This window comes from Mobula birostris, chromosome 6 (genome assembly GCF_030028105.1).
Source record: "Mobula birostris isolate sMobBir1 chromosome 6, sMobBir1.hap1, whole genome shotgun sequence".
Taxonomy (NCBI): Eukaryota; Metazoa; Chordata; class Chondrichthyes; order Myliobatiformes; family Myliobatidae; genus Mobula; species Mobula birostris.
The window spans coordinates 198,030,885-198,055,730 of record NC_092375.1 but is presented as its reverse complement, the minus strand read 5'-3'; the positions used below and the strand labels follow the sequence as shown (position 1 = coordinate 198,055,730).

At 42.3% G+C, this 24,846-nt stretch overlaps 1 pseudogene; it reads right to left on the bottom strand.

Annotated features, from left to right (window-relative positions):
• Window positions 1-1,273: 1,273 nt before the first annotated feature.
• Window positions 1,274-24,486, bottom strand: LOC140198777 (large ribosomal subunit protein uL30-like 1; annotated as a pseudogene).
• Between the last annotated feature and the right edge of the window lie 360 nt (window positions 24,487-24,846).

Genomic DNA, 24,846 nt, shown 5'->3' with positions numbered 1-24,846 from the left:
ACAGAACGATAGGCATTCCTTATCTTAGTATAATAGTGGTGTATTGTGTTGGGACCTCTGGTGCTACAGGTTATATGCTGATGGTAATTGGACAGGATTTTCTTCAAACATGACCGGTTGAAGTCTCTGAGTCTATCATTTGAAACCCATCGGGTTGGACTTCTGGTCATCGTTGATGCTAAGATAGTGCTAGAGGGTGACTTCTCCCAGCCCATCTGCAAAACAATTTAAATTCAATCTAATGCTTTTTTCAAAGTGGCTGGGGCCATGTCAGAGTTCATGATCTGCAACTGCATTCAAACCGCAGTTCTACATAGAGGTGGATTCATGCTCTTGGAGTGGTCATTTTTGATATCTCCAGGGGTGGCCTGAAAGATGTGTGCCTTTGGGCTTCAGCCTTGTGGAAGACTCAATTCCTTACCGGTGTCGTCAACTGAAGTGTCACAGATCAGAACATCGAGACAGCAGATACAGCTATCAGAGGCCTCTGCACTCACTCTCACTTGATATTGTGATACCCTTTTAACTCCCTCATTACTGAGAGAGAGCATGCCGGTGGCATGTCAAACTGTTGGGTGAACTGTGGTTTGATGGACTGTAGAGACTGTAGATCATGGTCTCTTTGGGGCTTTGCTATTGCTTGCAATGGTGGGTGATCAGGGTTATTCCTGAGGTTCAGCTACTTCACCTGCGACTTTCTATCGACTACGTCAGAAGAGCAGATTGTGTACATTTGATTCCACTTACTATTCTCATCAAATGAAGCAACCAATTTTTTCAGAATGAAGTTCTGGCATAGGCTGGCTGATAAGTTCAACAAAATAGTTCTAGAGAGTGACCATTTAATCAGCTCTCCTTGACATTCATTTACATGATTCTATCAGACTCCTAACCATCAGTGTGCAGGGTGTCATTGCAGACCAGACGAACAGCAGGCCAGAGCTTGGTTTTCCAGTAAAAGTGACTGAACTCCATCTTCACAGTATGTCATGACAGCGAAGGAATACTCTCCACTTCTATGATGAGTGCATTTTCAACAACTCAAGCTTGAAACCATCCAAGAAACAGCAACCATGTTACTGACAAATCATTCCTTCCCCTCACCAACCTGTAGTTCAGTTACAATGTGGAGTATTTACAACATGCACTGCTGTTATTCTCACAGATTCTTCGAAATTCATAACTTCTAACACCAAGGAGGACAGCAAAGGTAGTAATTGCAAATCCCATCCAGGATGACTTAAAAACAGTTTGTTTTCCCTCTGTTGCTGACTTAAGTCATAGCATTCATCTCAATAGTGATGTGGAAGCTTCTTCAAGGCAGCTCACCACCATCTACTTGACAGCTATTGATGACAAAGAAAACCCAATGTTACCAGTGATGCATGTAACACAAACAAAAACTTCACACCATTAAATCATTGGATAAGCCCCAATGATTTATGAATATCAGTTTTTTGTCAATAATCTGAAATACAGAAATTCAAATGCATTAACAAATTTGATGCAAACTTGCATTTATTTATCAAGTAAATAAAGTCTGCTTGCAACAATTTGAAAATGTTCCTATTCACTTCTGGTAGCTGCTCCCTACAACCAGAAGGCCATCTCCTTCCAGCCGGGGTCATCTGTGAGTTAAGGCATTAGACCGTCTCTGCTGATGACCTTAACAAGAACATTAAAATTCTGAATTATCAGTCAGTGGAGATTTACGATACACAGTATAGGTGAGCAAATCCATAGTCATAGTCATACTTTATTGATCCCGAGGGAAATTGATTTTTGTTACAGTTGCACCATAAATCATTAAATAGTAATAAAACCATAAATAATTAAAGTAATATGTAAATTATGCCAGGAAATAAGTCCAGGACCAGCCTATTGGCTCAGGGTGTCTGACCCTCCAAGGGAGGAGTTGTAAAGTTTGATGGCCACAGGCAGGAATGACTTCCTACGACGCTCAGTGTTGCATCTCGGTGGAATGAGTCTCTGGCCCAACCAGTCCCTTAAGTAGTGGATGGGAGACACCGTCCCATACTCACATTGATCTGCAAAGGACCTGCAAAACAAAAGTGAGTAGCCAACTGGGTGATATAACAGCAAGATGGTATTCAATTTTTACTATGCCATAAGACCATAAGATATAGGAGCAGAAGTAGGTCATTCGGCCCATGAATAAAAATATTCAAGGATTTTCTATAAATAGGAATATTCATAAGATCTCCCTTTATGCAGATGATCTTTTGGTTTCTATTTCGAATCCCGAAGAATCTATTCCTAGCTTATTGAAATTATTAAATGAATTTGGATTGTTTTCAGGATATAAATTAAACCTGTATAAAAGTGAATTATTTCCTTTAAATGATTCCGCTTCTATATATGATAACATTCCTTTAAAAGTTACGGATTCTTTTAAATATTTAGGTATTACCATTACTAAAAATTATGAAGACCTTTATAGAGCTAATTTAGTGGATTTTATGAAGCAATTTTTTTCTAGATGGAATCCACTTACACTTTCCTTAGAAGGTCAAATTCATGCAGTTAAAATGATGATTTTACCAAAATTTTTATATGTATTTCAGAACAATCCTATTTTTCTAACTAAGAAGTTTTTTGATCAAGTTGACTCTATTATTTCATCTATTGTTTGGAATAATAAAAACCAAGAATTGGAAAATGTCATTAACAAAAATTAAAAAAGGATGGAGGTCTTACTTTGCCTAATTTAAGATGTATTATTGGGCGGTTAATATACGTTATGCGTGTTTTTGGTTGTATTGGACCGATAAAAAGGAACGACCATCTTGGGTTGACTTGGAATTGAAAACTGTGAAACAATTTCATTTAGCTTCGTTATTAGGTGCTCCTTTACCTGTACAATTAGTCAAAGTTTCTATTCTAAATATAAATCCTATGATTAATCAATCATTACAAATTTGGTATCAGTTTCGTAAGTTTTTTAATCTTAAAAAAATTAACCTTCTTAGTTTAATTTATCAAAACTATTTATTTAAACCTTCACTTAATGATCTTACCTTTTTTCTTTGGAGGAATAAAGGAATTTTTTCCTTTATGGACTTGTTTCAAGAAGGTCGATTGATGTCCTTTGAGAAATTAGTAACTAAATACTCTCTCTCATATTCACATTTTTTGCAATATCTTCAGGTCAGAAATTTTTTACAAGAATATTTAAGTAATTTTCCATAGATACAAGATTCTGACCTGTTAGACATTATTTTAAAAATGAACCCTTTAGTGAAAGGCTTCATTGGGGAAATTTTTAATTTACTATTACAACAGGACAATTATCCTTTACTTAACATCAAGCAAGATTGGGAAAGGGAGCTTAATATGACCTTGATAACAGAGGATTGGTTGCGAATTTTGAAGCTGGTTAACTCTTCTTCGATCTGTGCCAGTCATTCTCTAATTCAATTTAAAATTGTACATCGTTATTATTTGACAAAGGAGAGATTGTCTAAAATATTTCCTAATGTAAATAGTCAGTGTGATAGATGCAAAACTGAGATAGCTACATTGACACATATGTTTTGGTCGTGTTCTGTATTGAAACAATTTTGGAAATCTATTTTTTCTATAATCTCTAAAGCTTTAAGAATCAATTTACAACCTAATAAATTGACAGTTTTGTTTGGTATAATTCCTCAACATATTCACGGTATTTCTATCTGACCAATATGTAATTGCATTTGTCACATTATTGGCTAGAAGGGCTATTTTATTAAAATAGAAAGATGCCTCTGCTCCCACTTTGATACAATGGTTCTCTCAGGTGATGTTATGTCTTAGTTTGGATAAAATTAGAAGTTGAACTTTTGATCCTAAATTTGACTTTGAGAAAAGGTGGGGTTCTTTTGCCTGTTATTATCATTTGACTTGAGTTAATTAAGATGGTCCTTTTCTGATGCTTGGTTATATGAACTTGGTTGGCGGTTTGATGTCTTTTTTTATGGAAGCTTGTCTGGCGCATAGCTCCCGGTTTGTGCTCCAAATGTTTTTTTTTCCTTTTTTTTTAGTTATTAGGGGTTTTCTCTGTTTTAGTTAGTAGGGGTTCTTATTTTCCTTCTTTCCTTTTTTCCATAAAAAAGCTTTAATACATTGTTTTTTGATTATTATTGATATACTGTTCAGCCTGGTCGATAGTTTAACTTTTACTCTACATATGTATATGTTATCTTGATTATTTTGATGTACTTTTCTTTGTTGTTAATTTTCAATAATAATTAATAAAAGATTTAAAAAGAAAGATTTCTTTTTATGAACCTATGCTGAATGGCCTTAATAAAGCCAATGTAACAGTGTGGAATTTTCCAAAGGGAACAGTGGCGGTGATAGTAATTTGTATTCACTTCTTTACAATCTGAAAATCAAACACTTTTAACATAACACCCATCTTCTTGTCCATTAGTACCACAATAGGAAATCTCAGAGTTATTCACAAATTCCTGGACCTTCAACTACCTTTAATTGAGCTGACGAATGAGTTGATTGATTTCTTTTCCACAGTGTCCAGTCTCTCCGAATTCATTGACAAATCCCATTTTATTCCTTGCTGTGTGTCGGGCTACCGACAATCTGAAGGAATGGAGAAAATTCCTGGCCTCCTTAAAGTATTTTCCAACTTTGTATATCTCACCTATCAAATCCTCCAGACAAATCAATCCACACTTTCCTGTAAAGAAAATGCAAGCAATAAATCTCAACAAAACTGTTTTAGAACCACAACCCACCCCATCACAACTGGAATGTTAGTCTGCCCTTCTTTCAACCAAGTCTCTGATACAGTGTCCTACCTCCTCCTAATCATTAACCATTGATTGGTATTGGTTTATCAATGACACATAGCAAGATACAATGAAAGACTGATTGTGTACTTTTATACAGCTCAAATCATTACACAGTGCATTGAGCGTGAGGCTAACCCAAACCATGACCTAACAAGGCAAAATAACGATGCAGAATGAAGTGTAAAAGTGTTGTGATAAATGATAAAGTGCAAAATTATAACAAGGTACATGGTGAGCAATTCTCTTCAGTTTCTTGGAGTCACGTAAGAAAACATTTTCCATAACTGGATGTTATGCATCCAGACAGAATGGTGCATTGATAAGGGTTGATGGGCATGTGCTAAATGTCTTTATCCTCCTGTAGTACAAGTGTTGCTGAGCTTTCTTGGCCATGCTGTCAATGTGGTGGGATCCAGAAAGGCTATCAGTTATGTTCACATGTAGAAACTTGAAGCTGTCAACCTTAAACCTTTGATGCAAGACAGAAGTACGTGTATCATTTTTCCTGAAGTCAATAACCAACTCTTTTATTTTATACATTCCCATTTTTTAAAGGTTTCCATTTTCTACAATCAGAATTGATTTCTTGAATACCTTATGTACTTTTCTAACAGCCTCATACCACATCCATGAAAACTGTAAACTTTGCACAAGTTTTCACCCCAAGGAAGTGGACAAGGCCCATCATGGTAGACTGGACCAGAATGTTAACTGATGTGGGATCCAGTGAGTTGGATACAAAGCTGGCTTGTTACAGAAGGCAGGGTAACAGTGGAGGAGCATTTCTCCGATTGGAGGTTTGTAACTAGTGGTGTTCTGCAAGGATCAATGTTAGGACCTCTGTTGTTTATGATAAACATCAATGATGGGCTGATGAGTAATTTTGCAGAAAACGGACTTGTGGACAGTGAGAAAGGTTGTTGAAGCATACAGCAGAATGCGGACCATTGCAAAGCACAGACGCAGTTTAAACAGGATTTGTAGGAGGCGTTGCATTTTGGGAGATAGAGTGGTAAAGAACGCATAGAACATACTTCAATTTGTTGTTCAGTTCAGAAGTCACGTTACAGCTGTATAAAACTATTAGGACACATTTGGAGCATTATGAGCAGTTAGAGAACATAGAACAATACAGCACAAGAACATACCATTTGGCTCACTATTCCCAGTTATGTTGACGTTTCGGAGAGGGTGCAGAAGTTCACTAGGATGTTGGCTGGACAAGATAGCATGTGCTACAAGGAGAAGTTGGACAAATGGATTGTTTGCTCAGGAGTATCAGAGGGTGAGAGGTGATCTGAAAGGAGGTCAGAAAATCATGAGAGCAGAGAGGGGGAAACTTAAAAAATTTACATTGCAAGTTTCTTTTTACAGAGTAAAAAGTTGCCTGGAGCATACTGCTGCCGGCGGGGGGGTGGAGGGGTGTGCATTGGAAGCAAATAAAAAAGCAACATTTCTGAGGCATTTAAACAGGTACATGTACACACCACGGTGGCCATGTGTGCAGCTTTAACTGGTCAGCACCAACTCTGTGTACCAAAAAGCCTGTTCTTGTGCTGTATTGCTCAATGCTCTATGTCTAATCCAAGAGAAAATGGTAAGAGCTCTGACGTATAGAGGTGGTCAAGCGCATAGCTCCTTCAACATAGCAAAACAAGTGGATATGGTGATAAATGCTTGCCTTCATTGGCTGGGAAATTATGCTGCTGTATGAAACATTGGTTAAGCTGCATTTAAAGTATTGTGTGCGGTTCTGTTCAGTGCTCTATAGGAAGATATAGAAGTTTTGGAGTGGGTACTGGAATGTTGCCTGCAGTAGAGGACATTAAACTATAAGAAGGTTGGACAAACCTAAATTGTTTTCTCTGGAACACTGGAGGCTGGAATGACCTAGAGGCTTATAAGACAAGAGTCTAGACACAGAGGGACACTAAAATTAGGGGGCATTGGTTTAAACTGCAATGGAAAAAGATGTGAGGGAATAATGAGGTTGGATCCCCCACACACACAGCAGAAACAATTACGGTTTTTAAAAGACATCTGAACAAGTGCTTGGATAGGAATGAAGACACACAAGCCTAACAGGGGCAAGTGGGATAACTGTAAGTTGACATCATGGTCGGCAGAGACAGGATGGGCCAAAGGGTACACATGTGCAGCAGAACTCTGAGCGCACTGAAAGCCTGCAACTTGAGCCCCATCTTCCTTCCGCAACCTGAGATGCATGCACATATCTGCACTGAATGACTTGTTAACTTACTAAATCTGCTCCAGCATTGCAGATTTATGACCCCTCTCAATCCCATTCTCCTGCCTTCTCTCTGTAACCTTTGAGGCCATGACTAATCAAGAGTCTGGCAACAACTGCTTTCATTACACACAATAACTTGGCCTCCGCAGCCATCTGTGGCATTGAATTCCACACATTGTCTCTTGTCCGAAACACCACCTCACTATAGAAAACATTCTTTCCACATACTTTGATAGCTTTTCAATATCTGATGAAAGCTGATGGTTTTCAGCAGTGTAACAGCTCCAGTCAATGTAAACCTGCTGCAGGCAGGGTTCAAACCTGCATGGGGCACCCCCACTGAATTTTGAATCCAACATCTTAACCACTTGGCCATCGCAACTTTCTGATGTTTGACATAGAAGTGGTTTAAATGGATGGCTGAAGGCCAACAAAGATTTGATGGGCTGAAGGATGACGGAACTGATGGCCTTGTGGCAAAGTTTTTGGAAGATACAAAGATAGGGAGAGGGGGCACGTAGTTTGGAGTAGAGGGACTTAAGACAGTTTAGGAGAATAGGCAAAGTGGCAGATGAAATAGTGTCAAAAAGTGTATAGTCATGCACTAAAAGAGCAGACAATTATTTAAATGGAGAGAAAATTTAAAAACCTGAAGTGCAGCAGGACTTGTGCCAGATTCCCTAAAGATTAATCTGCAGGTTGAGTTGGTGATGAGGAAGGCAAATGCAACGTGTGTATTAATTTCCAGAGGACTAGAATATAACAGCAAGGATGTAATGTTGAAGTTTTATAAGGCACTGGTGAGGCCACACTTAGGGGTACTACAAGCAGCTTTGAGCTCCTTATCCAAGAGAGATTGGAGACAGTTCAAAAGAGGTTCACAAACATGATTCCAGGATTGAAACACTTGTCATATGAAGGGCGTTTGATGGCTGTGGGCATGTACTCACTGGAGTTCTGAAGAATTGAGGGGTGACTGCATTGAAACCTATCAAAAGTTGAAGAGCCTCAATAGAGTGGATGTGGAGAGGATGTTTCCTATGGTGGGGGAGATCAAGAGCAGAGGACACAGCCTCAGAATAGAGGGGTGTACTTTAGAACGGAGATGAGAAGGAATTTTTTTTAGCCAATGAGTGGTGAATCTGTGGAATTCATTGCCGTAGGCAGCTGTGGATGGCAAGTCTTTATGCATAGTTAAGGCACAGGTTGATAGATTCTTGATTAGTCAAAGTGTGACGGGATACCGGTGGGGGTGATGGAAGGCAGGAGATTGGCACTGAGGGGGAAATGGATCAGTCCTGATGAAATTGCGCAGGACTCGATGGGCCAAATGGCCTACCTCTGCTCCTATATGTTATGGATCTGTTTCCCCTTTCTGCTTCCCTTGATATATCATAAACACATGACACAGAATCTGGAGAAATCTCTATTACACTCTCTAAGTTGGAAGTCTATGTACATTCTCTTAGGTTGAGCACAACTTCCTCACAGGTACTTTCTGTTATCCCCTGCTTATGTTTTGTTATCCTCTGATAATGTAAGTTTTGTCTGTGTTACTTAGGTGTCCCTCGATAATCGAGTTGTAGTTAGCGGTATGTGTTTCTTGTTCACTTTTGCTTGACCCCGTTTCAAAATCAGTTCACGGAAAGACTTTAAATTAGGAAATCTGCAAAGAAAAATCAAGGTGCGTAAACCGTACACACTAATGAAGTGACACAGGACACAGACAGTAGCATGAGCACTGCTCTTCACAAAATTGCCCAATCTCCACACCCTTCCTCCTAGCAGTGACTTCACACTACTTAGCCCATCTGAGCTGTTCTTTGGCTGTACACAAGCTAAGGAATTTATTGCTCAAATAGTGATGTCCAACTCGCCTTCAACTTGACCATGTCTCCTGCCAATGATCACGCTATGACTTTGAAATTCAGGTGTCTGAATGCTGCATCATTTCAGCCAAAAAGGAAGCATATGTTTGACTTAGAAAGCAGAAATCAGCCGGTAAAGTTGCTAGAGTTGGGATGAATGAGGAGAATTAGCAGAGCCACAAGGGTTAGGGAACTACAGCCAGAAAGATAAAGGATGCAAGAGGGGAATGGCAACCTCAAGGGAGAGGAATGGAAGAGGGGAATGATAACCACGAGGGAGAGGAATGGAAGAGGGGAATGATAACCACAAGGGAGAGGAATGGAAGAGGGGAATGAGAGCCACAAGGGAGAGGAATGGAAGAGGGGAATGACAACCTCAACGGAGTGGCTACTTTATCAGGTACACCTGCTTGTTAATGCAAATATTATATCAGCCAATCATGTGGCAGCAACTCAATGCAAGAAAACATACAGACATGGTCAAGAGGTTCAGTTGTTGCTCAGACCAAACAGCCGAATAGGAAAGAAATATGTTCCAAGTGACTCTGACTGTGGAATAACACACATGAAAGTTGCTGGTGAACGCAGCAGGCCAGGCAGCATCTCTAGGAAGAGGTACAGTCAACGTTTCGGGTGGAGACCCTTCGTCAGGACTAACTGAGAGAAGAGTTAGTAAGAGATTTGAAAGGGGGAGGGGTGAGATGCAAAATGATAGGCGAAGACAGGAGGGGGAGGAATGGAGCGAGCTGGACAGTTGATTGGCAAAGGGGATATGACAGGATCATGGGACAGGAGACCTAGGGAGAAAGAAAGGGGGAGGAGGAAGCCCAGAGGAAGGGCAAGGGGTATAGTGAGAGGGACAGAGGTAGAAAAAGGAGAGAGAGAAAGAGAATGTGTGCATATAAATAAATAACGTATGGGGTACAAGGGGGAGGTGGGGCATTAGCGGAAGTTTGAGAAGTCAATGTTCGTGCCATCAGGTTGGAGGCTACCCAGACGGAATATAAGGTGTTGTTCCTCCAACCTGAGTGTGGCTTCATCTTTACAGTAGAGGAGGCGGCGGATAGACATATCAGAATGGGAAATGGGACGTGGAATTAAAATGTGCGGCCACTGGGAGATCCTGCTTTCTCTGGCGGACAGAGCATAGGTGTTCAGCGAAACAATCTCCCAGTCTGCGTCAGGTCTCGCCAATATATAGAAGGCCGCATCGGGAACACCGGACGCAGTATATCACCCCAGCCGGCTCACAGGTGAAGTGTCGCCTCACCTGGAAGGACTGCCTGGGACCCTGAATGGTAGTGAGGGAGGAAGTGTAAGGGCATGTGTAGCATGTGATCCACTTATAAGGATAAGTGCCAGGAGGGGGATCGGTGGGGAGGGATGGGGGGGACGAATGGACGAGGGAGTCGCGTAGGGAGCGATCCCTGCGAAAAGCAGAGAGAGGGGAGGAGGGAAAGATGTGCTTAGTGGTGGGATACTGTTGGAGGTTATATGTTGGACCCAGAGGCTGGTGGGGTGGTTGGTAAGGACAAGGGGAACTCCATTCCTAGTGGGGTGGCGGGAGGATGGAGTGAGAGCAGATGCTGAGCTCGTTGACTTCATTAACTTTGCCTCCAACTTTCACCCTGCCCTCAGGTTTACCTGGTCCATTTTCGACACCTCCCTCCCCTTTCTAGATCTTTCTGTCTCTATCTCTGGAGACAGCTTATCTACTGATGTCTACTATAAGCCTACTGACTCTCACATCTATCTCGACTATTCCTCTTCTCACCCTGTCTCTTGCAAAAATGCCATCTCCTTCTCGCAATTCCTCTGTCTCCGCCGCATCTGCTCTCAGGATGAGGCTTTTCATTCCAGGACGAAGGAGATGTCCTTTTTTAAAGAAAGGGGCTTCCCTTCCTCCACCATCAACTCTGCTCTCAAACGCATCTCCCCCATTTCACGCACATCTGCATGAACATTGACTTCTCAATCTTCCTCTAATTCCCCACCTCCTCCTCCCCCTTGTAACCCATCTGTTATTTATTGATATACACACATTCTTTTTCTCTCTCTCCTTTTTGTCCATCTGTCCCTCTCACTATACACCTTGCCCATCCTCTGGGTTTCCCCCTCCCCCTTTCTTTCTCCCTAGGCTTCCTGTCCCATCATCCTCTCATATCCCTTTTGCCAATCAACTGTCCAGCTCTTGGCTCCATCCCTCCCCCTCCTGTCTTCTCCTATCATTTCAGATCTCCCCCTCCCCCTCCCACTTTCATATCTCTTACTAGCTCTTCTTTCAGTTAGTCCTGACGAAGGGTCACGGCCCGAAACGCCGACTGTACCACTTCCTAGAGATGCTGCCCAGCCTGCTGCATTCAACAGCAACTTTTATGTGTGTTGCTTGAAATTCCAGCATCTGCAGATTTCCTCGTGTTGACTGTGGAATGTTGGTGCCAGACTGGGTGGCTTTAGTATCTTTAGAAACTGCTGATCTTCTAGGATTTTCACACACATTGGTCTCTGAAGTTTACACAAAATGGTGTGTAAAGCAAAAAGCCAGTGAGCAGTAGCTTTGTGGGTGAAAATGCCTTGTTCATGAGAGAGGTCAGAAGAGAATAGCCAGACTGGATCAAGCTGATAGGTGGCAGTAACTCAAATAACCATGTGTAACAACGGTGGTGTGTAGAAGAGCATCTCTGAATGCACAGCACATTGAACCTTGAAGTGGATGGACTACAGCGGAAGACCACATCAGGTTTCAAGTTGTACCTAATAAAGTGGCCACTGAGTGTATATAAACGACCAGGATGAAAATGTAGATGGATGGGTTAGTAAGCTTGAAGATGATAGAAACATAGAAAACGAACAGCACAATACAGGCCCTTCGGCCCACAAAGCTGTGCCCAACATGTCCCTACCTTAGAACTACCGAGGCTTTACCCACAGCCCTCTATTTTTATAAGCTCCATGTAGCCATCCAGGAGGCTCTTAAAACGCCCTATCGTTTCCGCCTCCATCTCTGCAGCTAGCAGCCCATTCCACGCACTCAGCACTCTCTGCGTAATAAACTTACCCGACGTCTCCTCTGTATCTACTTCCAAGCACCTTAAAAATATGCCCTCTCATGCTAAGCCGTTTCAGCCCTGGGGAAAAGCCTCTGACTATCTACACGATCGATGCCTGTCATTATCTTGAACACCTCTATCAGGTCACCTCTCATCCTCCATCGCTCCAAGGAGAAAAGGCTGAATTCACTCAACCTATGCTCATAAAGCATGCTCCCCAATCCAAGCAACATCCTTGTAAACCTCCTCTGCACCCTTTCTAAGGTTTCCATGTCCTTCCTGTACTGATGCGATCAGAATTGAGCACAGTACTCCAAGTGGGGTCTGAGCAGGATCCTACATAGCTGCAACATTACCTCTCGGCTCTTAAGTTCAATCCCACAATTGATGAATGCCCATGCACCATATGCCTTCTTAACCACAGAGTCAACCCGCGTAGCAGCTTTGACTGTCCTATGGACTCAGACCCCAAGGTTCCTCTGGTCCTCCATACTGCCAAGAGCCTTACCATTGGTGCTATATTCTGCCATCATATTTAACCTACCAAAATGAACCACCTCACACTTATCTGGGTTAAACTCCATCTGCACTTCGTAGCCCAGTTTTGCATCCTATCAATGTCCTCTTGTAACCTCTGACAGCCCTCCACACTATCCCCAATACCCCCAACCTTTGTGTCATCAGCAAATTTACTAACTCATCCCTCCACTTCCTCATCCAGGTCATTTATAGAAATCACAAAGAGTAGGGCTCCCACAACAGATCCCTGAGGCACACCACTGGTCATCGGCCTCCATGCAGAATATAATCCGTCTACAAACATTCTTTGCCTTCTGTGGGCAAGCCAGTTCTGGAGCCACAAAGCAATGTCCCCTTGGATCCCATGCCTCCTTAATTTCTCAATAAGCCTTGCATGGGGTACTTTGTCAAATGCCTTGCTAAAATCTATGGCTAAAAATCTTGCTAAAATCACTACATCCATGGCTCTACCTTCATCAATGTGTTTAGTCACATACTCAAAAACTTCAATCAGGCTCGTAAAGTACAACCTACCTTTGACAAAGCCATGCTGACTATTCCAAATCATATTATGCCTCTCCAAATGTTCATAAATCCTGCCTCTCAGAATCTTCTCCATCAACTTACCAACCAATGAAGTAAGAATCACAGAGCTATAATTTTCTGGGCCATCCCTACTCCCTCTCTTGAATTAGGGAACAACATCCACACCCTCCAATCCTCCCGTCCTCATTGATAATGCAAAGATCATCGCCAGAGCTCAGCAATCTCCTCCCTCGCTTCTCACAGTAGCCTGGGGTACATCCTGTCCAGACTCGGTGACTTATTGAACTTGATGCTTTCCAAAAGCTCCAGCACATCCTCTTCCTTAATATCTACATACTCAAGCTTTTCAGTCTACTGCAAGTCATCTCTACAATCGCCAAGAACCTTTTCCATAGTGAATACTGAAGCAAAGTATTTATTAAGTACCTCCGCTATTTCCTCCGGTTCCATACACACTTTTCCACTGTCACACTTGATTGGTCCTATTCTCTCACGTCTTATCCTCTTGCTCTTCACATACTTGTAGAATGCCTTGGGGTTTTCCTTAATCCTGTCTGCGAAGGCCTTCTCATGCCCCCTTCTGGCTCTCCTCATTTCATTCTTGAGCTCCTTCCTGCTAGCCTTATAACCTTCTAGATTCCTATCATTACCTAGTTTTTTAAACCTTTCGTAAGCTCTTTTCTTCTTCTTGACTAGATTTACTACAGCCTTTGTACACCTGCCATCCTTTCCACATCTCATTGGAACGTACCTATTCAGAACCCCACGAAAATATCCCCTGAACATTTGCCACATTTCTTCCGTACGCTTCCCTGAGAACATCTGTTTCCAACTTATGCTTCCAAGTTCCTGCCTGATAGCCTCATATTTCCCCTTACTCCAGTTAAACGTTTCCCTAACTTGTCTGTTCCTATCACTCTCCAATTCTATGGTAAAGGTGATAGAATTGTGATCACTATCTCCAAAATGCTCTCCCACTGAGAGATCTGACACCTGACCAGGTTCATTTCCCAATACCGGATCAAGTACAGCCTCTCCTCTTGTAGGCTTATCTACATATTGTGTCAAGAAACCTTCCTGAACACACCTAACAAATTCCACCCCATCTCAACCCCTCATTCTAGGGAGATGCCAATCAATATTTTAAAAATTAGAATCTCCCACCACAACAACCCTGTTTTTATTATACCTTTCCAGAATCTGTCTCCTTATCTGCTCCTTGATGTCCCCGTTACTATTGGGTGGTCTATGAGAAACACCCAGTAGAGTTACTGACCCTGTTTCTAACTTCCACCAACAGAGACTCCGTAGACAATCCCTCCATGACTTCCTCCTTCTCTGCAGCCGTGACACTATCTCTGATCAAGTGCCACGTCCTCACCTCCTTTGCCTCCCTCCCAGATACAATACGAAGATTGGTAGCATTGTAGATAGTGTAGTAGATTGCCAAAAATGATAGACTGGGATATTGGACAGTCAGTTGCAAGTATGAGCAGAGAAATAGCACATGGATTTTAAGCAACACACATAAGAGTTGTTGGTGAACGCAGCAGGCCAGGCAGCATCTCTAGGAAGAGGTGCAGTCGACGTTTCAGGCCGAGACCCTTCGTCAGGACTAACATGGATTTTAATCTAGTGTGAGGTGTTGCACTTTGGGAGATGAAATGTAAAAAGGCGGTATGCAGTTAGTGAAGGATCCTTAACAGCATTTATGTACAGAGAGATCTTGAGAGTCCAAGTCCATAGCACCCTCAAAGTGGCTGTACAAGTTGGTAGGATTGCAGAGAAGGCCATGGTATGCTTTATTAGTTGAAGCACTAACTTCAAAAGTCAGAAGGTTATGCGCAGCTTTATAAATCTCTAGTCAGTCCACATCCAGAGTATTGCATTCAGTTCTGGTCGCCCCATTAAAGGAAAGATTTCGAGGCTTTGCGAAGGTGCAGTAGTTTACCAGTATGCAGCCTGAATTAGAGGGCATGTGCATTGGACAAACTTGGATTGTTTTATCTTGAGCAGCGGAAACTGAAGAAACTTGACAGAAGTTTAAAGATTATGCAAGGCATAGATAGATAGCCAGTTTCTTTCCCCCAAAGTTAAAATGTCAATTTTGAAACAGCAATTTTGTCCTTAAGAATTATTTTGTACTCCAACACTTGTGTACTGGAAATGACATCAAAGGAAATTGATTCTTACCCCCAAGCAACATAGGGCTCCATCACCTTCAACATCTTCAATGATGTCTGATTCAATTTGACAAATGTTCCAGTGTATATCTTTCGAAGTCGCAACATTTGAACAACTTTCCGCACTTTGGGACTGACCCTGTGAATCCTGCAACATTTTTGATGCATTTAAAGATTGAGCATTCCTCATCTCAGTTCAGAATAAACATGCAGTCCCAGCAACGTTGATTGCAGCTGTGATACTTACGGTCTGAGCCGCACTGCAAACGCCAGTTTCTGACCTTCAGGCACATCATTCTTAACTGCCTTCTTTGCCATCCGAACAAATCGAGCCTCACCCCGGAATTTCGCCTAGAATTTTTTATAAAATTCTCAACTCGCTTAAAACGAATCTGCTTCCCCTTCTGAAGCTGAAATGAAAAAGCAATTGCACTTCAGATCTAGATCAGTATGAACCCAGATATTCAGCACCCCACTGGGGTCAAAACAAAATTATAATCAACCCTCCTAACTCAACCGGTTAACATTTAATTATTTTGCTTAGGAAGTTCTGTGATGTTTAAAAGGCCACATTCTTCATAATTTTAGTATTTATGCCTCATAAAAAATACTCCAGAAGGCAACTGACTGACACCTTTCCTGTATATCTGGCACATAATTGGCAACCCTCTCATACGGCCAGACTAGGTGGAACTGAAATTTAGCACCTCAAACACTACAGTTTCCATAAAATTGAGCTGATATCAACCACAACATGTTTGAGGCAAGTAAACTCTCCACTCTATACTGGTAACCTTGATCCATCATATGATGTAGAAAATTAACAGTGTACAAAATTCAATGTGCAGAATTTGCTGGAATGCTCAGAAGGAAGCCATGAAGCCCCTCATGTTTCTATTCTATCAAGTAAAGAAACAGTGTGACAAAGTACTAGAAGTAAATATGATAGTTGACATTCAAAAGGCTTTTAGACAGGTACATTCAAGGAAGGGAGGGACATCAGGAAGAAAGAATTAGTTTAATTAGGCATCTTGCTCAGCAAACATTGTGGGCTGAAGAGTCTGTGCACTGTTCTAACATAGCTTGACTTTGATCCAGAAAACCAAGTATGGCAGGTGAATGGAAGGATGAGGTTTGGAACATGGGAGAAGTTCTTATTGAGGCTGGGTTGGAGTACTTAAGGTAAGTGGACTTCCTTCTTGAAATGTCATTAAGAACCAGGAGAATATAAAGCTTTGGGTAGTAACTGGAGCACTCAATCAATCAGCAGTTCGCGCTCTGCAGTAGATACTTGGAGAGATAACTGTATTTGAATTAGGATTCTATCACAGCCAAGCCAACTGCAAAAACGGACAGAGAATTCTGCAAATGGTATAACACATTATCAGTGCAGTGAAAGTCCTTCAGACCTTTCGCTTTTCCTGTAAAGCTTGTTTGGCCTGGGTAGCCTTAATAGCCTGATAAGCTTTCCTCCTCTTCAGCAGGTTCTCTGGGACGCGTGGCAGCTTTCTCCTCTCTCTGAAAAAATAACAAAATCACGTTTAATATCACTGGCATGTCATGAACTATGTTGTTAATCAAGCAGAGTTCAGCTGCAATTATAAAACTGTGATTGCTCTCGAAAGAATCATTTATTGAAAGAGCGTTACTGAAGGCATTGTGTAATTGTCAACAAGAGCAGAAGAATGCAAATGCATCTAGAACTTATTGTATGTATTAAATGTTTACACAGTGGAAATATTTATAATGAAGGATAAGGACGGTCTGCAGAATTGGTCACTGGATTGGTAAAGGACGAAGTCACATGATTAAATGGGACATGCCAGATGTAAAATTGGAAACAGCAATAGGCAGCTAAATCTCCTGCTGGCAAGTGGGAGTCATTCAAAATTAAACGGTGAGAACTTGTACAAGGAGAAATGGGCCCTTTTGACCCAGATGCCATGCCAACCATGACACCTGGAGTTCTGCAGCTTGAAACAGGCCCTTCACCTTATTACTGCTATGACATTCTCCATTATTTCTTCAGTGGTTTGAACAGGGCATGACTGCGCAGTCACGTGGAGGTCGGCCAGTGAGAACAGCGGGAAGAGATTAAAAAGAAGACAGCTTTACAGAGCAGGCGTCAGAGTAGGGGGAGACAGAGTAGTAAATTTGCTGATGACACAAAGGTTAGGAGTGCTGTGGATAGTGTGGAGGGCTGTCAGAGGTTACAGCAGGACTTTGATAGGATGCAAAACTGGGCTGAGAAGTGGCAGATAAGTGTTCAACCCAGATAAGTGTGAGGTGGTTCATTTTGGTAGGTCAAATATGATGGCAGAATATAGCATTAATGGCAGGGCTCTTGGCTGTGTGAAGGATCAGAGGGATCTTGGGGTCTGAGTCCATAGGACACTCAGAGCTGCTACACAGGTTGACTCTGTGGTTAAGAAGGCATATGGTGCATTGGCCTTCATCAATCGTGGGACTGAGTTTAAGAGCCGAGAGGTAATGTTGCAGTTATACAGGACCCTGGTCAGACCCCATTTGGAGTACTGTGCTCAATTCTGGTCACCTCACTATAGGAAGGACGTGGAAACCATAGAAAGGGTGCAGAGGAGATTTACAAGGACGTTGCCTGGATTGGGAAGCATGCCTTATGAGAATAGGTTGAGTGAACTCGGCCTTTTCTCCTTGGAGCGACAGAGGATCAGAGCTGACCTGATAGAGGTGTACAAGATAATGAGAGGCGTTGATCGTGTGGATAGTCAGAGGCTTTTTCCCAGGGCTGAAATGGCTAGCACGAAAGGGCATAGTTTTAAGGTGCTTAGAAATAGGTGCAGAGGAGATGCCAGGGGCTAAGTCTTGTTTTAAACGCAGAGAGTGGTGAGTGCGTGGAATGGGCTGCCGGTGGCGGTGGTGGAGATGGAAACAGTAGGGTCTTTTAAGAGACTCCTGGATGGATACATGGAGCTTAGAAAATAGAGGGCTATAGGTAAGCCTAGGTAATTCTAAGGCAAGGTCATTTTCGACACATGGTGGGCGACTATCGCAAATTACGGCATAATCATTGGTATAATAATAACAGCTATTATTATACTTCTGTGATTTTTGTGTAGTATATTTGGACTAAGAAGGGGAGTATATTGAAAGTAGGTACTTGCTGGTCCAGGCTAGCAAAAGTGGATTTTGCTTAATGAAGTTCTGAGGTGGTATCATTATATGAATGTTTGAAATCACTGATTACTATACTCGTTCCTTAACAATTGTGTTTTTGTGATTGTGGTGTTATCACGAAATGGTGAAAAAGAGGGAATACGGAAATGTACCCATAACCTTTAAGTCTTTGTGAATTTGTAGCCTTTGTAAAATGTAATATGACAAAATGGAACCTATGAAGTCACAGGGTGCTTTGCTGGTTTGAATGGGAGGCTTACAATTCTGTTTGTGTTTTATGGTAGGAAGCTATATGTCTGTTTTATGACAGGAAAATGTGTGTTTTATGGCTGGGAGGGGGTATGTTTTGACAACAGAGGTAAACAGGATACAACTTCTTAAGAAGAAATATCAGAACAAGATGACGGAGAAATATTATGGAATAGAACAACCTAATTACTGTTCTCTGTAAAAAGTATAAAAGTGCATTGTTTGGGACATTAGATTGAAGTTATTTCCGGACACTTGTCTGGAGGTAGAACTTCCTGTGCAAGTAGAAGAATAAATGTGCTAATATGTGATCCACTCTGAACTTGCAGTTTGTTTCTGTATATTAGAAGACACAGTTGAATGGTACACGACAACTGCTACAGCTTTCTTTTATACAGGATACCCTGCATAAGCAAAGCTAAGCCCCCCTCCATAATTACATTTTAGCCTAATGCCTTCTCCACAATTGCCATAGTAATGTTCTTCACCACATCTACCACATCGTGTTTTATTCCTACACATAGCTGCTACAAGACCAAGCATCTGGCACTGAAATCATCTCAGGGCGGCAGCACATGGATTCAAACCATACTGTTGTGTACCATTCAACTAGGTCTTCCAATATAAAGAAACAAATTCAGAGTGGATCACATTATTAATGCATTTATTATTTCACTTGCAAGGGGAGACATACTTCTAGCCAAGTTTCATCTGGGAACATAGCTGCAGTCTTCTGCTTCAACAGCAGTACCTTTATACTTTTTTTCTCCCACAAAGAACAGTGATTAGTTTGATCCATTCTATAACATTACACTCTTCTGTTAGCTTCATCCTCATCTCATTCTCATATTTGATCTTTAGAAGTTCAATCCCGTTCCCCCTATAATCAACGTTCCCTCTGGCCTTAAAACAAATTGCCTGTCATCAATGAAAATAGTTTGTTTCCAAATAGCACACGCAAATTTTCTCACCCAAACCAGCAAAGCAACTTAGGATTTCATAGACCCCATTTCATTACATTAAATTTCACAAAAGTTTCAAATTCATAAAGACTTCAGGGTAACAGATATATTTACACATTCCTTCTTTTTTGTCATTTCAAAACACCACCATAATCAAAACACAATTGTTAAAGGTATACAGTAATCAAAATGATTTTGAGTATTCAAATAATGGTATAGTCTCAGAACTTTAATTAAACAAAATCCCCTTTTCCTAGTTCGGATCCACAGGTACCCTTTTTCAACATACTCTCTTTCATAATCAAAGGAAGTCAAGGGAAGACAAGGGAAGTCTAAGTTATTGTAAAAGCAAAAGAAAGAGCATACAAAAACAGCAAAAATTAGTGGGAAGATAGAGGATTGGGAAGTGTTTAAAAACCTACAGGAAGCAACTATAAATTATTAGAAGGGAAAAGATGAAATATGAAAGCAAGCTAACAAATACTGACTTTATTTCTTACATCCTTCACATATATGAGGATTAAAAATCTTTACGTTACATCTCTGTCTTCAAATAATATCAAAGTGGATAGTAAAAGTTTTTTCAGTATATTAAAAATATAAGAGAAATGGGAGTGCATATAGGACTGCTAGAAAATGAGGCAGAGAAATAATAATGGGGGACAAGGAAATGGATGATGAACTAAATGAGTATTTTGCATCAGTCTTCACTGTGGAAGACACCAGCAGTGTGCCAGATGTTGTAGTGTGTGAAGGAAGAGAATTGGGTGCAGTTGCTATTACAAGATACATAAGTCACCCGGACCAGAGGAACAGCACCCTAGGGTTCTGAGAGATAGCGTTAGAGATTGTGGTGACATTAGAAATAATCTTTCAAAAATCACTGGATGCTGGCATGATGCAAATGTTACTCCACTCTAAGAAAGGAGGAAGGCAGCAGAAAGGAAATTATAGACCAGTTAGCATGACCTCAGTGGTTGGGGAGTTGTTGGGTTCAGTGTTAAGAATGAGGTGATGGTGTACTTGGTGATACAGGACAAGATATTACAAAGTTAGCATGGTTTCCTTCAGGGAAAATCCAGCTTGATGAACCTGTTGGAGTTCTTTGAGGAGACTACGATTAGGATAGATAAAGAGGATGCAGTGGATATTGTATATTTGGACTTTTAGAAGGCCTTTGACAAGGTGCCACACATGAGGCTGCTTACCAAGTTAAGAGCCCATGGTATTACAGGAAAGTTACTAACATGGTTAGAGCATTGGCTGATTGTTAGGAGGCAGTGAACGGGACCACTTCTTTTTATGCTGCATATAAATGATTTAGATGATGGAATAGATGGCTTTGTAGCCAAGTTTGCTGATGATACGAAGATTGGCAGAGGGGCAGGTAGTGTTGAGGAAACTGGTAGGATGCGGAAGGACTCAGACAGATTTGGAGAATGGGCAAAAAAGTGGCAAATGAAATACAATGTTGGAAAATGCACTGTCATGCACTTTGGTAGCAAAAATAAATGTGTGGACTATTTTCTAAACAGGGAGAAAATCCAAAAATCTGAGATGCAGAGGGACTTGGGAGTCCTTATGCAGAACATCCTGAAGGTTAACTTGAAGGTTGAATTGGTGGTGAAGAAGGCAAATACCATGTTAGCATTCATTTCAAGAGGTCTAGAACACAAGAGCAGGGATGTGACGCTGAGGCTTCATAAGGCACTGATGAGGCTTCATCTTGAGTATAGTGAACAGTTTTGGGCCCCTCATCTTAGAAAAGATGTGTTGGCATTGGAGAGGGTCCAGAGGAGGTTCACAAGGATGATTCCAGAAATGAAAGGGTTATCATACGAGGGATGTTTGATGGCTCTGGGCTTGTACTTGCTGGAATTCAGGATGAGGGATGATCTCATTGAAACCTTTCAAATGTTGAAAGGATGTTTCCTGTGGCGGGAGAGTCTAGGACAAGAGGGCACAGCCTCAGGATAGAGGGGTGCCCTTTCAAAAAAGAGATGCAGAGAAATTTCTTTAGCCAAATGACAGTGAATTTGTGGAATTTGTTGCCACATGCAGCTGTGGAGGCCAGGTCACTGGGTGTATTTAAGGCTGAGATTGATAGATTCTTGATTGGACATGGCATCAAAGGTTATAGGGAGAAGGCCGAGAACTGGGGGTGAGGAGGAGGTTAAAAAAAGGATCAGCCATGATTGAATTAAAGAAGTTAGAGAAGTCAATGATGCTGCCTGGCCTGCTGCATTCACCAGCAACTTTGATGTGTGTTAACATTGACTTCTCCAACTTCCGCTAAAGCCCCACCTCCCCCTCGTACCCCATCTGTTATTTAATTATATACACAGACTCTTTCCCTCGCTCTCCTTTTTCTCCCTCTGTCCCTCTGACTATACCCCTTGCCCATCCTCTGGGTTTTTCCGCGCCCACCCCCCACCTTTTCCTTCTCCCTGGGCCTCCTGTCCCATGATCCTCTCATATCCCTTTTGCCAATCACCTGTCCAGCTCTTGGCTCCATCCCTCCCCCTCCTGTCTTCTCCTATCATTTTGGATCTCCCCCTCTCCTTCCCACTTTCAAATCTCTTACTGGCTCTTTCCTCAGTTAGTCCTGACAAAGGGTCTCGGCCTGAAACGTCGACTGTACCTCTTCCTAGAGATGCTGCCTGGCCTACTGCGTTCACCAGCAACTTTGAAAGGCCAAAGCCATCTGGTTTTGCAATGCTACTGTACAATGCTGCCAACAATTTAGATATTTCCTGTTGGGTTTGATTGAGAGTATATGCAGTTTCATTTGCTAAATTTTCCATTGCTGATGTCATGTTAATCAGTTCCTGTGTTCTTTCTAATTTATTCATTTATGGGATGTGGGCATTGCCAGCTAAGCCAGCATTTATTTCCTATCGTTAGTTGCCTTTGAGAAGGTGGTGATAAGCTGCCTTCTTGATCAGCTTCAGCCTCTGAGGTATAGGTACAGCCACAGTGCTGCTAGGGGAGGATTTCCGTGATTTTGAGCCAGTAACAATGAAGGAACAGTTATAAGTTTCCAAGTCAGGATGGTGAGTGATTTGGCGGGGGATTTCCAAGTGGCGGCGTACCCAGGTATCTGCTGTTCTCGTCCTTCTAGATGGTAGTGGTCATGGGTCTGGAAAGTATTTCCTTAGGAATTTTCGTGTGTTGTTGCAGTGCATCTTGTAGATAGTACACACTGCTGCAACTGTTCGTCATTGGTGGAGGGATTGGATGCTTGTGGAAGGGGTACCAATCCAGTAGGGTTCCTTGTACTGGCTTCTTGAGTGTTGATGGAGCTGCACTCATCCAGGTGAGTGGCGAGTATTCCATTGCACTCCTGACCTGAGCCTTGTAAATGGTGGGCAGGCTTTGAGGAGTCAGGAGGTGAGTTACATGCTGCAGGACTCCTAGCCTTTGACCTGCTCTGGTAGCCACAGTGTTTATATGGCTAGACCAGTTCAGTTCGCTGTCAATAGTAACCCCCAGGATGTTGAGGATGGTGATGCCATTGAATGTCAAGGGATGATGGTTAGAACCTCTCTTGTTGGAGATGGTCATTGCCTGGCACTTGCATGGCTCAAATGTTACTTGCCACTTTTCAGCCCAAACCTGGATATTGTCCAGGTCCTGCTGCATTTGGGTATGACCTGCTTCACTATCTGAGGAGTCACAAATGGTGCAAAACATTGTGCAGTCATCTGCAAACATCCCCACTTTTGACCTTATAACAGAAGGAAAGTCATTGATGAATCAGCTGAAGATGGTTGGTCCTAGGACACTTTCCTGAGGAACTCCTGCACTGATGTCCTGGGGATTGACCTCCAACCATCACAACCATCTTCCTTTGTGTCAGGTATGATTCCAACCAGCGGAGGGTTTACCCCCTAATTCCCATTGACTCCATTTTAGCTGGGGCACCTTGATGACATACTCGGTCAAATGCTGCCTTAATGTTGAGGGGGTATTCTCTCACCTCATCTCTGGTATTTAACTCTTTGGTCCACGTTTGGATCAAGAAGACGATGAGGTCAGGACCTCAGCAGCCTTGAAAGAACTCAAACTGGGCATCCATAAGCAGGTTATTGCTGAGTAAATGCTGCATGATAGCACTGTTGATGACCCCTCCATTACTTTGCTGATGAGTGAGAGTAGGCTGATAGGGCAGTAATTGGCTGGGTTGGTCTTGTCCTGTTTCTTGTGTACAGGACATACCTGGACAATTTTCCACATTGCCGGGTAGATGCCTGTGTTGTAGCTGTACTGGAACAACCTGGCTAGTAGCACTGCAAGCTCTGGAGCACAAGTCTTCAGGACCACTGCCAGGATTTTGTCTGGGCCTTCGCAGTATCCAGTGATTTCAGCCGTTTCTTGATATCATGTGGAGTGAATCAGATTGGCTGCATACTGACAACCGGGATGATGGGGACTTCTGAAGGAGCTGGATCATCTAGTCGGCACTTCTGACTGAAGATTGTGGCAAATGCTTTAGCCTTATCTTTTGCACAGGTGTGCTGGGTTCCTCTATCATTTAGGATGGGGATATTTGTGGAGCCTCCTCCTCCAGTGAGTTGTTAATCACCATTCTTGACTGGATGTGACAGGACTACAGAGCTTAGATCTGATCAATTGGTTGTGGGACCACTTAGCTCCCTCTATTACTTGCTGCTTATGGTGTTTGGCATGAAAGTAGTCCTGTATTGTGGCTTCACCAGGGTGACACCTCATATTGAGTATTGTTCTCGGCATGCCCTCCTGCACTCTGCATTGATCCCCTGGCCTGGTGGTAATGTTAGAGTCTGGGATATGCTGGGCCATGAGGTTACAGATTGTAGTTGAGTACAATTATGCTGCTGCTGCTGGCCCACAGTGCCTCAAAGATGCCCATTCTTGGGTTGCTAGATCTGCTCGAAGTCTATCCCATTTAGCAAACTGGTAGTGCCACACAACGCAGTGGAGGGTTTCTTCAATGTGGAGACAGGATTTAGTCTCCACAAATACTGTGCGGTGGTCACTTCTACCAATGCTGTCATGGACAGATGCTTCCGTGGCAGGCAGGTTGGTGAGAATGAGGTCAAGTGTGTTTTTCCCTTTTGTTGGTTTCCTCAAACACCTGCTGTAGTCCCAGTCTAGTAGCTATGTCCAGTAGGATCCAACCAGCTTGGTCTGTGGTGGTACTACTGAGCCACTCTTGGTGATGGACATTAAAGTCCCCCACCCAGAGTACATTATGTGCTCTTTCCACCCT